This window comes from Rousettus aegyptiacus, unplaced genomic scaffold, assembly GCF_014176215.1.
Source record: "Rousettus aegyptiacus isolate mRouAeg1 unplaced genomic scaffold, mRouAeg1.p scaffold_m13_p_6, whole genome shotgun sequence".
In the NCBI taxonomy this organism is placed as follows: Eukaryota; Metazoa; Chordata; class Mammalia; order Chiroptera; family Pteropodidae; genus Rousettus; species Rousettus aegyptiacus.
In genome coordinates this window covers 62,998,043-63,014,866 of record NW_023416309.1, presented here as the reverse complement: position 1 = coordinate 63,014,866, position 16,824 = coordinate 62,998,043, and the positions used below count along the sequence as shown (strand labels likewise).

Sequence of the window (16,824 nt, the reverse complement as noted above, 5' to 3'; positions counted from 1 at the left end):
TGGATTCTGACATGTGATAAGGGAATCATTATGATTCTTTGGGAGAGGAGATGCTGTGTCAATAATTAACTGGTGACCTTGGAAAAACACACAGGTATTTGGGAGCCTTAGTAACTTTTGCTGAAAATAAATGAGAAAGTTTGGCTGGACTGGTGGTTCTCAAAGAATGTTCTGAGAGCTTCTCCAAGAAGCCCAGCCTCTAAAATTTGGCATTTGTGGGCTTTCACTAATTTTTAATGTACTAATTGATGTAAGAGAGTAAATGATGTCAAGTTTTAGCTTTCCTTCCAGGCATTTTTTCTGAAATCTTACCCCTTCACTCACATAGGATAGACAACAAACAAGAAAACAAATTAGGGAAACAAAACAAACAAACAGAAGACCAAATTCTAATCAAAGGGGAAAACTCAAAAACTCAGACATAATCTGTCTTGCTTATTTTTTTATTTTTATTTTTGGTGAGGATATATACATCCTCAGATAGTAAATAGATACTTTTTGCTATTAAAATTATTCTGATTAGATTGATTAATTTGATCGAGATTTCATAGCATTCCATAAAGACTGCCATTATTTTTTATCTCCCAACCTCAAATGAGTTTAAGAACCTCTGTGTTCACGTGATTTTTAAGAATAAGTGTAAAAATATATGATTTGACATGTTTATTTCTTGGGTTAGCTGATTGTGTTTAACAGCAGGCTGTGTTTATCAACTTCAAACTTTCAAATTGTTCATAGATCTTAACACCTAAACCCGCTCCACCAAATTTTGTGGCCTGGGTCTCTGCTGCACAGATGGAGCTGTTGGGGGCCAATTGTCAGCAGCCTGTGGCTCTACTTCCTGTAGGAAGCTGTTCTCTCTGAGTTCCTTGGGAATCTCTGGCTGGCCCCCGGTATCATTTGCTTCACCCTTGCTTATAGCAGCTGCTTTTGTTGTGTACCTGAATCCTGCAGGCTCCGAAGGCATGGAGCCCTTCCAGGTCTTGGGTGGTGGGGTCTGTTCTGCTCACTTGTCCTGTTTATAGTCTCCCCTTACTAGTGACTTTGGTTTAGGAATAATGGTGAGACCCAATTCTTGTCAAATAGCCCAGAAGGTCATGTGTTGGTCACATATGAGAAAGTATCCCTTACTTTTAATAAGGGGCTTGAGGACAGGCTGTGCTCCTCCCTTTGGATTCCCCTGTGTTTAGAGGGGCAGCTATCCCAGAATAAGGGGATGAGGAGGCAAAGACAAAGGGCATGACCAGTACATGGAGTCTGCCCAGTGAGATGGGGAGCAACACCAGACATTAGATGTGGTTATGGAGCTGCTAATTTACCTGTTCCTTATTGTTAAGCTGGTTGACTTAAGTGTCATTACGGTTGAATGCATTTCTTGGTGGGTGGTGCCTGAACTGAATTCTGCCAAAGTCTTTTCCTCAGAAAGCTCTTTCCTATGCACTGTGCCCAAGATAGGAGCGGGGCAGGGGGTGGGGGGGAGACTGAAAACTAAAGAGGCTGAGGATTAGGGATGTTTTTTAACACCTGAGGGTGCTCCTACTTCACTTGCACTGCCCCTTAAGTGGATGGAAGAGGGCAGTATGGGTCTGATGGTGGAAGGAGAGTAGGGCTCACTGCAAAAACAATGAGGAATCCCAGAAAGGGCCCCTTTTGAAGAACCGGCAAAAACTCCAGCAGAGTTCACAACTCCTCTTACTACCATTCAGTCATTTGTGGAGCTCTCTGGGGAAAGGAGACATCTGGCTGTGCAGACAAATTACTCAGACCTCTCAGAATTCAGAGAAGAGATTGCCAAGAACCAGGGGCCAGAGACCCTAAAATAGAAGCTGACTGAGTAGGTGGTGAAGCTCTCAGACATGCAAGTCTGACCTTGCAGTCACTAATGGGTCCAGGGGAAGAAGGGAGGGGCATTTCTTAGAGAAATCTGTGGATGCCCAGGAAGCTTGTAAAAAGCTGAGATGGAGGAAGGATGGAAGGAAAAAGAGAGAACTGTGGATGGCTGCATGAAGAGGGTAGAAAAGCACTTTGAGTGACAAAAGAGGAGTCTCAGATTACAGTGGTACAGGAAGCAGGGTGCCAGGGGCCATGCTGCTCTAGACGGTGAGGGTGGCGTGGATGGATATGACACACAGAAAGTACAATATCCTGAAGAGTCCAAACTTACAATAGTGCATCCTGAAGAGTCCAAACTTACAATAGTGAGGAGAAGTTATGAGGGGAAACTGTTAGCTCAAAAAAGGGGAAGCGGTTCTAACGATCTCTTCCCTATTGATAGGATGGGCTGTTGTGGGAGGTTGTGAGCTCCCAGGAGTTCTATAAGTATGTAGAGGTGGGGGAGGGGGCTGGCACTGTGGGTAATTCTGACTGGATGACTCAGACCTCGGAGTCTGTGATTCTAGATGGTTATGATTCCTGAAAGAATTCAGACAAGTTCTCTTAAAAGTGCCAGGGATACCACCTAGAAGACAAAAGAAGGGAGCTCGGGTTTTCTACCATGATCTCCTGATGCCAGGCCAGGGCAGAGAAGCAGTGTGGGGAGAGGAAAGAGGGGCAGGCTTAACTTGTAGTTAACAGTCCTGTGGCCTGGAACATCCCTTACTTTCTCTTAGTCTTTACCTCATCATCTGTAAAATGGTTTTATAAGGTGTCTTACTGAGTTAGAAATACTGTATCAAAAGTACCAGTTTAGAGCAGATGTTAGGAAATGGGAGCTGATATTATAACTGAATACAGAAAACTGAGTGCACTGTGGCCAATCCTATGTAGGTTTTGTTACTATAGGATTCCACCCATTGAGCCATAACACTCCAAATTGAGGGGCACAGCCCAGCCCCAACCTCATGGAGAACAAGGGCTGTTCTTTGGGATAACAGGGCTTACTCACAGCTTTATTTACTGTATTATTTCATTTTGTAGTACACCATCCAGACAGAGTCTCTGTGCTATAGCCATAGGAAGGTAGGTTGACTCAATAAATTTACTGTAATCTAAACCACTTGGTAATAAAATATCCTGTCCCCAGGGCTGTAAAAACTAGTGATGTCAGTGACAATTATCGTAATTAGTGTTTGCTCAACGATAACTGGATTCCAAGTACCATGCGTGCTAGATATACACCCCTATTCTTCTCTGTATTCACATTTACAGATGAAGAAGCAGAGCCATACTTGGTTAAATGCATTTGTTCAAGCTCACACTAAATAGAAATGAGGGGACCGTGAGTCCAGCAGCCTCTGCTCTGCCCACTCTGTTGGACCCTTTAGTTTTCTAGGTGCCTCCATCATAAATCTGCCCAGTGACAAGAGACCATCCCAGTAGCTCTGGGGCAGATCATCCAGGAGAACTTCAAGTACAAACTGGGTGTTGGTTTTTCATAGCTCCTAGACTCAAGGAGGCAGTGGTGGACTCGGAGGAGCTCTCCACTGTCTTCTGATGGTGGTTCATGGAATGCATGCCCACAAAGAATGAGCCGCAGCTCTCCCTGGCCTTGCCTAGATCTTCTGCGTGTTGCTATAAATGGATGCTTCACAGACACTGCTTGCCTTATGGGATGGCCATAAATTGTGTACCATTAATAGCAGCACAAAAATTCCAGATGCCCAGGATGGCTTGAGAAGGCAGGAAAAGGTGCAATGTGGGTATATGCTAATCTTCATCTGTTGGGGGTGAGGAAACTTGAACAAATAGTAGGAAGCTCACGGGCATAACTCAAAGTAAGTTTTGGGCCCTGGAAACAAATACCTTGAGCTGATCTAAGCCTTCAGCCTTTGACCCCTCTGGATCCCCATGTCACCTTACCCCTCATCTCAGCATATTCAGAAGAAAATGAAGACTCAGGCTTGTGCCCTCCAAACCCTCTGTGTTCCTCCTAACTGCACCTTCCCCCTCATCTGTTCTTTCCTTCTAATGTGCTTTCAATCTCTGTCCTTGTATGTATCCTGGGACCAATGTCTTCCAACGTTTCCTTCCACTTCTTTCCTCTACTCATTTATAGCCAAGAGCAAAGCTTTGTCTGCAACATACTGCTTTCCTCTGCAAATCACAGTCTCCCTTCCCTTTACTATCTAGACTTTTGAAAGAGGCCTGAATTTATCACTCTCTTCCATTATTTCTTCATTTCTGTTCATTTATTCATTTACTAAAATGTGATTTCTACCTGCTTCCACATCACTGTGACCATGTTGGCCTGGCAGCTGACCGCCAGATCCAGTGGCCTAATTTCTGTCCTCATTCAGCTTGTTTGGCTCCATTTCTTGGACTTTTTAGCATTTGAAACTTAACTGCTCCTTACTTCTAGAAATATCCCTGTGATATTATTCTTTGTTAATCATTCCACATTCATCAGGGCTTACATTCTTTCTTTCTTCTGTGTGTCCTTTATTGACTCCTCTGTCTTTGTTGATTTTTTAGTGGTGCTCTTGTGGTTGGCTGCCTCCAAATGGTTTCAATGATGCCCCCTCCTGGCATTCACACTTTGTGTGGTTTCCTCCCACATTGTACAGGGTTGGTCTGTGTGACTGCATATAGCAGAAGTGGTAGTATATCAATCCCCATGTTAGGCTACTTTCTCTGAAGGGAAGCCAGTGGTAGTATATCAATCCCCATGTTAGGCTACTTTCTCTGAAGGGAAGCCAGTTGCCATGTCTTGAGGAAACCTACTGAGAGACCCGTGTAGTGAGGAACTAACACTTTCTGCCAACAGCACCTATTTGTGTGAGCTCAAAAGTGGATCCTCCCATCCCAGTTGAACTCAGATGACTGCAACCTCAGCTGACAACTTGACTACAATCTTACTAGAAACCCTCAGCCAGACCCACCTAGCTAAATTTATTTCAGGTTGCAAAGTTTTCAGGTAATCTGTTACTCAGCAATAGCTAACTAGTATATCATTTGTAACACTCTTTTCTTCACTCACTCTCTTTCTGGTTATTCTCTAAGTCCACAATTTGTGTATTACCAGTATGAGGCTCATTCTCGGTGAAACCCTTTGGTTCCAGCCCCCTTTTCCTCGCTACAGAGCTAGATTTCCACCTGTGTATTGAGCATCTGTTTCAAACTCCTTATGTCCAGAATTGAACTTAAGCTCAATTCTTTCCACCCCCCACCCTGAGTTTTACATCCTGGCTACTAGCCTAATTATTACCCTAGTCACCAAAGCTAGAAACAACAAAATTGATTTTGACTACCACATTTTGTGTGGTCTTCTTTCTCTATTTCTGCCAATTCTATGTTATAATTGCATTTCATCTCCTTTTGTATGCTATCCCTAGACTTCTTTGAGTTTAGCCCTCACTGTTTCTTGTTCAGATCACTACCACAACCAGATCTTTCAGCCTTCAATTTCACCCCTTCTCCAGTCAACCCTTCATAGTGTGCCTAAGTTGTTCTTTGGAGATCGCAGATCTTTACGAGTTACATCCAGCTAAATACTTTCAAAGATTTCCCACTGCCTAAAGAGGAAAGTCTGAATTCCTTAGCTTAGAATCCCAGGCCCTGTGTGATCTGCCCCACTCCACCTCTCCACCTCTCCACCTCTCCAGTCTTCATCTCTTCCCTTCTCTTTCTCTAGGCTGCCTGGGCTCTCAGACTCATCCCAACCAGACACATACTTTCATGTTGCCTTTCCTCGTGTTGTTCTCTCTAGTATCTTGTTTTCTTTTCCAGTGTTCTCTCTTCCTCATCACCATTATGCTTATTATTCAAAGTCTAGGTGAGTAGAACTTCCTCGTCTGGTTTTTTTTCAAACTTTTTATTTTTTCAATTATTTATTCAAGTATGGTTGACATTAAATATTATTTTATATTAGTTTCAGGTGTATAGCAAAGTGGTTAGACATCTATATCACTTATGCAATGATTACCCCAACTCCCCTGATAAGTCTAGTTCCCCTCTGGCACCACAGTTTTTGATCAACACAGAATTAATTACCTTTCCTCCTAGTGCCTCAGCATCCACCACATTGTATATATTTGAATTCTCTAAGCTAATGTTGGTCTCTCTGAATAGTTGGTACAATTAATGGACTCAGGGAGGGTGGAGCTTGAATGAATGATGGAGGTTTATCCAAGGAGATGCTTTATTTATATTTTAGTTCTTTGGGATCTATTTTCCCAAAACGGAAGAGATAGGCAAAGCCACATATCCAATAGAGTAATGGGGAGCAGTGGATACATTTTCAGGCAAACTCATGAGTTCAGTGTAATCCACATTTTCTCCCTTATGGTACAGGGGCTACCCAGAATCTGTGCAGGACCTGTGTTAGTATATTGGCTTGTGTTAACAATTTTCCTGTGTATCTTTAACTCACAGGGAGGCAGAGCATTGGCCTGGGTTGGAATGGGGGCAGGAGGGGCTACCTAGCTGTCTGGGCTTGTACCCCTACACCTTAGATAAGAGCTTTGGCTGCTGTCATTTTGCTACCCTGGTTCCAGCAGAGGGAGTGGTGCAATTGTCTTCAGGCCAGGTGATCTGGGGGCACAGCGAACTTGCCTCTAAATGTCAGTGTGAGCTTGAACATGCTTCTAGGGCATTGATTTTTCTGTGTTTATAATGTGGCAGTTGGATTTTTGAGATCCTTCTGAATCCCTGAGGCTGAAGTTTTTATAGCCCTGAACTCCATTTCAATTAATGTGCCTTGAGAGAGAAGACTGAGAAGTAAGGGATTGCCATGTTTGGAAAGGGCCTGACACAGGCACAAACTGCTTTGCTGAGCAAGCCTCATTGAACAGATGGGGTGCAGCTTGGTCTCTTGAGATGATCTGTCAAGACACAGATTTATGGTGTGTGGCCACAGGGAGTTTTAAACATTAAACATAGGAAAATTGGCCCTCTTGATGACCACAGATTTCTGTAAAATTGGTCTCTGACATCAGTCCTCTTAGGGGACATGGTGAGACTAGATACCTGTCTAGGTTTGCGACATGTAGAAGATGAAATCCCCAATGTTCCAAGAAATGGACTGCAGCATATGGAGGAAAAATATATTTGTCAAAGGTCTTGAGTCTCCGTGCACAGGGTCCTTCTCTGCTGTTCCTGTGAGGAAGGGATTTCCTCATCAATCAGAGCCCCAAGAGGGGCCCAGTGGAAAGAACACAGGCTCCTTCATGAGGGTCTCTGTGAGTGATGAGTGCTCTCACAGAAAACCATACACACCTTGGAATGTTAGGGCTAGTGTGAAATTAGAAGGGGAAGCTGCAATTTCCTGCTTCATGTCAGTGCTTTAAATGATAAGTGTCTGTGAACATTTTGACTCTTTGTTTTAAATTCATTCTTGAAAGATGTTTAAGTCTGTGTCCAAAAAAAATGCAAATCCTGTTTGTGAATTTTGTTCAGAAGTCATCCAAAGTCATTTGTAACTTCTCTAATTGCTAAAATCATGTTTTATTAATTTGGCTCGGTTTATTCACCCATCTTCACCCAATTGCTAATCTGTAACCTAATTATATATGTGTGTGTATATATAGAACATATATATTATATGTATATATTTTTAATATAACTGGAAAAAGACGTTTATCTTTGAAATCACACGGGCTTCTGGATGAATGTATTGATTTAGTAATAAGCATTTGTCTCCTCCCACCCAAATAGAGGATGAGAATATAAACAGTGTTCACTCCAAGGAAGCACGATAAGGGGCAACAGGGGAATTCAAGTGAAGGAGGATGGAGGAGTACAACTGACTTTGCAGAACATGGGAAGGTTTGAGCTACTCACCTGCAGTGGATTTTTCCTGTTAGTGATAAGTGCTTCCTTCTACAAATCCTTAAGGGGCTCAGTACCCAGGGACACCAAAAACCAACGAGCAGGGGTCAGGCTTTTGGATAAAAATAAGGGGCATATTTAAAAGTCTATAAATAGGGCAGATGGACCCTCAAGACCTTCCCCCACACCACTGCATCTGGGGACCCCACCCCCCTCTCCTCCCTGCCCTTCCTGTTCTCCCTTATCAGTGAAGATCAGAAGTTTATTCTTGAGATGAACTTAATGGCAATGTGTAAGGCCCTGGGAGCCTAGACAAAGCAGAGGACAGAAGATATGGATTAAAGTCAAATGCTGTACTGTGGGCTCTTCAGCCCTTTCTGCGCCCTGACTCTAGAACAGCAGCAGGCAGACCTGTGTCCCTAGGCAGGCAGTTGAAAGGCTCTTTCAGGGAAGTGTGAAAAGCCCAGAGGAAACAGGAAACTAACTTGTGGGGGACCAGGAAGTCTGAAAGTTATTACTTCCATCCTCTCTGTATTATTTTCCTTTTGTTCCTGGAAAAAAATTCCTATAGATTTAGTGGCTTAAAATGACACAAATATATTATCTCACAGTTTTGGAGGTCAGAAGTCCTACACAGGTATCACTGAGTTAAAAGCCAGGTGCTTCCAGGGCTGTGGTCCTTTCTAGAGACCCTGGGGAAGGACCTTTCCTTGCTTATTCAGGTTGGTGGCAGAATTCCATTCCTTGTGGCCGTGGAACTGAGAGTCCCTTTTCCTTGCTGGCTGTCAGCTGAAGCTGTTCCCAGCTTTTGAGGGGCAAGTGAAACCACAGATCCTAACCTCGCCCATATTTCTTAGTTTGTGGCCCCGTTTTTTCCATCTTCAAAGCCACAAGTGTAGTTGAGTCTCTCTTACCTTTGAATCTCTCCATCTTTCATCTTCATTCTCTCTCAAATGGGAAAGTAGCTCCACTGTGATTACATTGGCCCCCTGCATAATTCAGGATGTTTCCCTTAAGGTCAGCTCATTAGCAACTTAATTCCATTTGCAACCTTAATCCCCCTTTTCCATGTAAAGTAACATTCACAGGTCCTAGAGATTAGGACATGAACATTGTTGGGGGCATTATTCTGCCTGCTACACTGTCCGTTCTCCCTTTGAATACTCTGACTCCCATAGAATATTAGGGTGGGGAACCTGAGCAGCAGAAGTTGTGGTATTTTACTTAGCTTTTCAAAGAATCCTCACAGGAAGAGCTGCAACTGTAGGAAAAGTAGAAAGTAGTAGCCTTCGGGCCAGTAGTTCTCAAAGAATGCTCCTCGATGGGACCCAGCAATCTGGGGTTTAATCAGCCCTGCAGGTAACTCTGATGAGATCCCTTGTTCCAGAATAGCTGTCCTCCCTGCCTCATTTTTTGTTCTGAACTGGTCCCTCAGGGCGGCTTTAGGCTGCCATTCTTTTCATTGTGCTCAGCCATTGAGGGATGCTTCTTAGGCTGGCAGGGCTTCCAAGACACTCTGGAGCCTACCAGAGTAGAAGCTCAATTTCCTCTGAAGTCAGGCTGCTAATGCCCTGCAAAAGTAAAATCACCCAGAAAATCGACCATGAGGAACTGAAAAGCCTCTGGCAGAGTTTTCTGGGAAGCCAGCTGGGCTCACAGCTCAGACAGGGATGCGGGAAGTTAGGTTAGCAGGGAAGGAGTCTCTGAGACAGCTCTAGTGCAAGACACAGACTGGCCTGGGCTTCAGAGCACAGGCTGCAAGGTTCTCTGTGTGTGTAGGTATTTGAGGGGCAGGTGAAACCACAGATCCTGACCCCGGAGAATGGTGTGGGTAGAACCCAGTGGGGTAACAAGCGCCCAGGCGACGGGGTCCTTTGACCTTTTTGAGAAACCCAGCCTCACTCTTTCCTGAAGTGTCATCTAAGACATTAGGCCTTATACTTGAGTGCTCATAGAAATCACCTGGGGAGGATGCCCGATAATACCTCAGACCACTTTAGTCAGAATATCTGTGGGAGGGACCGAGGCTCAGTACCTGTTTTAAAGCTAATGTGCAAGTAATGTAGAGAACCACTGACCCCAACTGCACATTAAAATCAACTGGGAAACAAACTAAAAAAGAGCAGCTGCTAAGTGACATAAACCAGTCCCTGGGGAGGCCAGCTGGGCATTGTAGGAGTCGGGAATCCTCAGGTAATTCCACTAAGGTGCAGCCAAGTTGAAACCCAGGTCTAATAGGAGCAGTATTGTCTCTTGCTGGCTGTGTACAATTTTTGAGGCTCAGCTTGGCCCATTGTCTGTGGGCTGGGGACCTCACTGTTTAATTGCAAGATGAAAAGCAAGATGGTTTAGCCTTGGTGTATGGCAGTGCTCGGTGAAGTTTCCTTTGTCCTCTGTTAAACTGGCTCTTATTTGTGTCCAGCAAGGAAACCTGTAGCAGAAGAAAGGCTTGGGCCCCAAATATATGAGACCTGGGAAGTGTCCCTGAAATGACTGATACTGATCTGATGTTGGCTTTAGTCAGAGTTCTTTTTTCAGTCATCGATGAATGAAAATCTAGTACTCATATTTTGATGGATTGCAAAATGATTTCTCTCATTTTTCTTCTCTTTCTGCTCTGTTCTGTGTAATGTGTGGAAACTAAGGAACAGAAAATCTGACTACTCCTCAGATGAAGGACTAGTGATTGCAAGTGTGACAACACACGTACCTTCCAGGCTCCTGTCTGGGGAAAGAGGATGAAGCAGCAGTGTCTAGAAGCCCAGCTCCTAGGACTTTTGGTTTCTTGATGGACAACCAAGCCATCTCACAAGCTATTCTCTCTGCAGGTGTCAGCCCCAGGCTTCATTTCATGGCTACCAAAAATGACATACTGTTTTCCTTCAGCTATAGGCACCCAGAATATTATGTCATGTGGTTGATAAAGGGAGGGTTGGCAGGCTACTCAGGGTTTGGCTTCTTACTAGCTGTGTGATCCTAGGCAAGTTATTTTGTCTCTCTGATCCTTGCTAGGTCACTTCATTTATTTTGAGCCAGTACAGATTTTAGTCTATAACCCTCAAGTATAAGAATTGCCACATTTTTTTAAAAGTAGATAGCTGCTCCAGCTTCTAATGACTAAGCTGGAGGAAGACATGTTCTGTCCAGTTGGAGAACCTATCTCTCCACAGAGCTGACAAAAGTCTCAGGAGATTTAAATGGCCCAAACACTCAGAAGAGGCCCTCTGGCATTCATTCCACATATTTTTTACCCTGAATTGTTTTGTTCAACCCATAGGATTCTTAAAAGCATGTGTTTCTGAATCACCTGTATCATGTCATGAGGCTGGTGGTAGAGCATAAGAATGGCCACACCCTTCACTCCCTCTTGTGTCCTCACTCTTTGTAACTCCTTTCCTTCCCCTTGAATTTGGGCTGGCTTGTGCCTTGCTTTGGCCAATAGCACATGGTGGAAGTGAAGGTGGGCCACCTGTGAGCCTCAAGTCCTCATATGCTTCTGTGCGTTCTCTTTCTCTCTGTTGCTCTGACACCACCCAACTACCACTGGAACAAGTCTAGCCACTCTGCTGGAATACAGGAATAGAGAAAAACTGTTCTAGCTGAGGTCATCCCAGACCGCCTGACCCAGCAACAGAAGAGAAAGCCATGTAGCCAAACTGCAGAATTGTGAGATCAGAAGTGGTTGTGTTTTAAGTCACTGAGTTTTAGGATGTTTGTCAGCCAAAGCTGACACAGGGACTTTTACCTCTGTGAGATTGCACAGAATAAGATATAGCTGCTGCTTCTTGCTGAAAGAAATCCAACTCATGCCCAGACTCAGGAGAAATTCTCCTTCGTGCTCACTTCTGCAAATTTCCCAGCTCCCTCTCAACCTGGACCTCTTTAGCAAATTGAAGCCTGTGAAAATGATATCTTTCTTATGGGTACTGTGCACTTTCAGCTGTAGTCCTTGGACTGCGAATCACAACAGAGCACAGATAGTGGATGCCTTCTGTAGCCCCTACAGCAAGGAAAACAAAGTACCATCTCCAACATAAAATGAGACTGATGCCTGCCAGGACCTAATAAGTGAGGACGAAATAATGTGCGTGGAGTGATGAGCATGTTTGACTTCTCTCCTTGGGACTACCACAGCACAATGATATATTCATAATTCCACTGAAGAGAGTCTCATGTTGGAGCCCACGCATTGGCATGGAAATGCTTTGTTCTTGCTAAATGGATCAGATAGACTCAAGTGTCAGCTTCTTTCACTGGATTTGTCAACAATCTCAAAATAAGTCATTTATTTAAGGAACAGCAGGTACTGCTCTTAAAGGGCCTTCGTGGGAGTGTGAGGTCCACAAAGCCAACTAAAGGGACAGGCCTTGGGCATGCTTATCTTGTAAACACCCTGAGATTGCAAAACAAAATGAAAATTTCCTGAATAGGGGATGAACTACTAGCCAATGACACATATCTTTGCTCAATCTCCACTTAGTTCTTGCTGAAGTCCCTAAAAGTGCTCCTCTATAAGAGTTCTAAATCCGACGATGTGTAAGTAACTTTAGCCAGGAAAGCACCTCCTTACCCATTGATTTTTCAGACCACGGAGTGTCAGTGTATGAATTAGGTGGGCTATACATCTGTAGTGTTGGCCTCTGATTAGAACTTGCTTGGATTTTGACACATACATTACACATGTGAATATGTCCTGCTCCAGGACACATGTTATTTATTAATTGAAGTTGAGATACATTGAGGATCAGATGTGGGAGACCAGGTGAGTCTGGCTAGGGACAGTTTACAGATCCTATATTATTTTCTGCTGTTCTTTATCCACCCGCCTTGGTTCCAGTCATTTTGAAAAGGAGCAATGGCCCATAAATATAAATGTGATGCCTGAGTGAACTGCCACTGCCCTCGCCCTTGCTGTCCTTCTCTGAGACTGGTTTGTGGTGGGTAGAAGAGGGAAGAAAAGTGCCAGGAGTGACTTTTAGACTTCCTAGGTCTGCACATGACACATTACCAGGCTTTCCAGACAGGCTGCCAGTCCTCTGTCATCTCTATTTCTATGGAAAGAAACACAGAGGTAGTTATAAATTTGTTGAGATTACCTTTGACAATTCCTTAAATCGTCCATGAGATATTGACTAATATGCTGGTGTATACAGAACAATGGAGGCATGTAATTAACACACACAGGATGCAATCTGACAGTATTTCATTGTGATTACATCGAAAAAAGCTAAAGACTACTTCACATACATTTGGATGGCTATTACTAGAAAAATTAAAAATAATGGTCATTGGCGAGGATGTGGAGAAATTGGAACCCTTGTACAGTTGCTGGTGGGAGTGAAAAATGTACAATCACTTTGGAAAACAGCTTGGAAGTCCTTCAAAAAGATAAACATAGAATTACCTTATGATCCAGAAATTCTACTTCTATGTGAAGCTAAGTGAAATGAGTCAGACACAAAAGGACAGATACTATATGATTCTATTTATATGAGGTGTCTAGAATACATAGATTTATACAGACAAAAGTAAAATAGAGAGCATAGAGAATGGGGAATTACTGTTTAATGGATGAAGAGTTTCTGTTTGGGATGATGAGAAATATTTAGAGAAGGGTGGTGGTAATGATTGTACCACAGTGTGTGTATACTTAATACCACTTAAAATAGTTAAAATAGTAAATTTTAAGTATATTTTACTACAATTTAAAAAGAGAGAAGCAGCATCTGTGGTTGAATTCAGCTCACTCACTCTGTCTTCCTGAGACTCTAGCAGGCCCTACCTGTGCTTCACCATGGTCCTCTCCTGGGGTGGAGCTGGGGGCAGCATCAGCACCATTTCATAAATGAGCTAACAAGGGCACATGGAATTTTCCCAAGTCTATTATTCTTCTTTAGTTTCATCATAGCTACATCCACACGTATTCTCATTTGTATGTCTGCTTACCATTCACTGGCATATACATTCTCTTATGACAGGGACTTTGTGGGGCTGCTTACTCTAGTATTCCCAATGCCTGGCACACAAAAGGCATTTATACCAAACAAAGAAGCACATGACACTATTCATTTGAGGCTGGTCTTGAGCTGGCAGGGAACAGACACGGAACATATACCTTGTCCTCCTGGGTCTAGTTCCCTATGTTCTCCAATGCACATGCTGCCTGATTGACAAGTTGGACCCTATATACATGGGGGACTTTCATGCTCCAAACCAGGATAATAGTCTCAGAAGAGCTACACTCCGGACAATAGGGGCCTCTCTTGATGGCTGTGGAGCCTCTGCTTTGGAGTCACCCATTTTCTTGTCTGGGACTCTTTCTGGCCTCCTGCCTTACTTTACCTAGACCCTGTCCCAGAACCCTCAGTACCTGGACAGGTGTTCCCTCTTCTTTTTCTTTATTGCCAATGAACCTAGGCTATTCTGCCTTCCTAGTCCTGGGCCAGAATGAGAAAGTCATGCTGTCCTTCCCAGGATGGTCAAGACCCAGAGCCTAGGCACATTTGGAGAAGAGGTAAAAGTTGCTTCAGGCTGAGCAGCATTCCCCTTTCAGCAGCCTTCTCCTTTTAATGCCTCCTCCCCATCCCAGAACTCCCTGGAATTGCCAATTCACCTTCACTTGTCACCCCATCTCCAGCACAACAGTCCTATTAATGTTAACTTCAAATCAAGTGGTCCCCTACTGAACTGGAAAGTGCTACCCCTAATAGACCCTGGCCCCACCCCTATTTTTGGCATGTCAGGATTGTGTGGCCGGCATATTTCTCATAAACCCCTGGCTATGGTGATCTCATCTGTACAATGAAGTGAGAGAGTCTGAGGATCACAAACATCCTTTCAGCTCTGACACCCTGAGATTGTAAAACACAGTTGAAAACTTGCTGAGCAGGGGGATGAGCTGCTAGCCAAGGACATGGACATCTTTTCTCTAATCTCTGCTTAGTTGAAAAACTGTATTCAGGGTCATGGGACACCACCAGTTACTTCCACTTCAAAATAGCGCAAAGAGACTCATCTTTTCTCAATCCCGGTCCTCTGTTAAAGCCTCCTCTGAGACTTTTAACTTGGCTGATAACATCAGCATCTACTAATCATTCAGGCTTAAAACCTCAGAGCTAACTTTTGCTTCTAGTTCCCCTTCAGCCCTTCCTAGTCAACATAAGCCCTGCCATTCTTACTTCCCTGGCCTCTTTTTCACTCATCTGCCTCTTTATTACTCCCCTATGGCTGTAGTCAACCCCAGGGCGTGCCTGTTTATCCTCTGTGTGACCGCTAGCTAATCTCCCTGCCTCTCTTACTTCCTCTTACTCTTCTAGATGCCACAACACAGTTAGAGGGGGTCACTCCCCACAAATTTCAATAGTTCCTGAAGGATATGTTGACCCTCAACAGGTTCTGAAACAATAGTGTGGTGGCTGGTTAACATTTAACAGTAGCAGTCTAGGGAAAAAGCCATTATTTGTAGTGTTTGCCTTCTTTTCATGTAAATATTCACACCATGGCTTATTTCAAGGTACCACATGATGTTCCTGAGTGCACAATTGGAAAAGACATGCAATAGCACACACTGTTACATGGTATTTCCTTTGTGCAAATTTAATGGATGCTAAATGACTTCAAGAGCAGAAAAAAAGAGTAAAATGTAATAAATTAATTAGACCATGATGAGTTTTAATATTTATTACATTTCACTATGTAATTTATTTACTTGGATATAATTTAATTTTTAATGATGGCTTTGTTTAACAACTAGTTCTTAAAAGACCTGAAAATTTAACAATCAACAATCAACTCTCATAGGACAAAATGAGTTGACCCCAGCTGTTCTCCATCTTGACTGAGAGTGTAACAAAGGGCCATTGACTTTGGAGTTGAATCTCATTGGCTTGCACATGGCTTCTTCTCTGGTTTCTGATGACAAGTCCTGCCTAGTCGGTCTTGTCCTACTCTCGTTTCCTGTTCAGAATCTCATGTCTTATAAAAAGTGGTCCTGTCTTGCAGTTCTCTAGTTCCTTCCAACTCCAGTGATTCCTTCCCAATTGTAATATGACATATTTGCAGCAGCCAGTGCCAACCCCCAGCTGTGGGCCAGCACAGGGCATGTAGTCCAGGGACACTCTCTGTGTGGGGTTCTAGATTATCTGACCACCAATTTCATTTCCACCTTCATTCTCGCAAAACATAAAGTCAAGGACTCTGTTCTGTGTCCGCATCCTGGAGTGGCTTGAACAGCCTGAGGCCTGAGTTTTGTCTGACAGCCCTCCTGCTGCTCAGCATACACATCATCTGGCTTCAGTTGACTGCTTTCCAGAAGGAAACATGGGACTCCAGATCTCCTCTTCAAAAGGAAAGAATATTAAAGACAAAAACCAAAACTAACCAAACAAAAGAAGTCCTGAGAACATCAGAATGATGTACACATCAGAATGAGCTGTGTTTCGAGAGTGCAGGAAGTTGGAAGAGGCCAGAGAAATTAATGAGTGGAAGAAAAAGAAGGGAGATGGAAAGATCTGCTTCCCTTATCCCCTTCTAGTGAAGTCAGTCTCCTGGAGGATTCCTGTGTCATTTATAGAGTCAGAACAGACCCCAGTAACCTTCATGCTCACCTAAAGAGCTCAGCTAGAATAGACTCTCTGAAGAGAAATCATTTCCTTAGCTCATAAGGAGGGGGTTGTGCACACTTGGGAAAGCTGCAGTCTGATTTGGATCCAGATGGAAGTAAGTGCTAGATGCATATTCCAGAGTCAGAACCTGAAGGAGAAACCATCCTGAAATATCAGTCTAGAGAAAGCTATCCATGGAATTGATACTCAATATTCAATCTTTAATCCATGAACCCTTTTCATTTATGAAAAACAAAGTGCAGGTGGCTTTGAAAAGCCCCTGGAATTTGATGAAATGCCATTTGAAATCATTCTGTGGTTTTTCAATATGAGAAGTCCAAGGAATTGATAAGATTTATGTCTGTCATTGTAGAGATCACTGTGAAAGAATTTTTATTTGCAATCAGTTGTCCTTTATCTCTGATATTCCTTTCAAATATGTGGCATTGAAAAGGGAAGGAACCTCTTCCTGGGAGGGTAATAAAAACAAAAATGTAGCTTGCCTTGAAAACTGTTC

At 43.4% G+C, this 16,824-nt stretch overlaps 1 long non-coding RNA gene across 1 annotated transcript in view; it reads left to right on the top strand.

Moving 5' to 3' along the window:
- The window catches only part of LOC118603947, a 40,199-nt gene that overhangs the window by 17,309 nt on the left and 6,066 nt on the right, over positions 1-16,824 (top strand). The gene's annotated exons all lie outside the window — the stretch shown is intronic.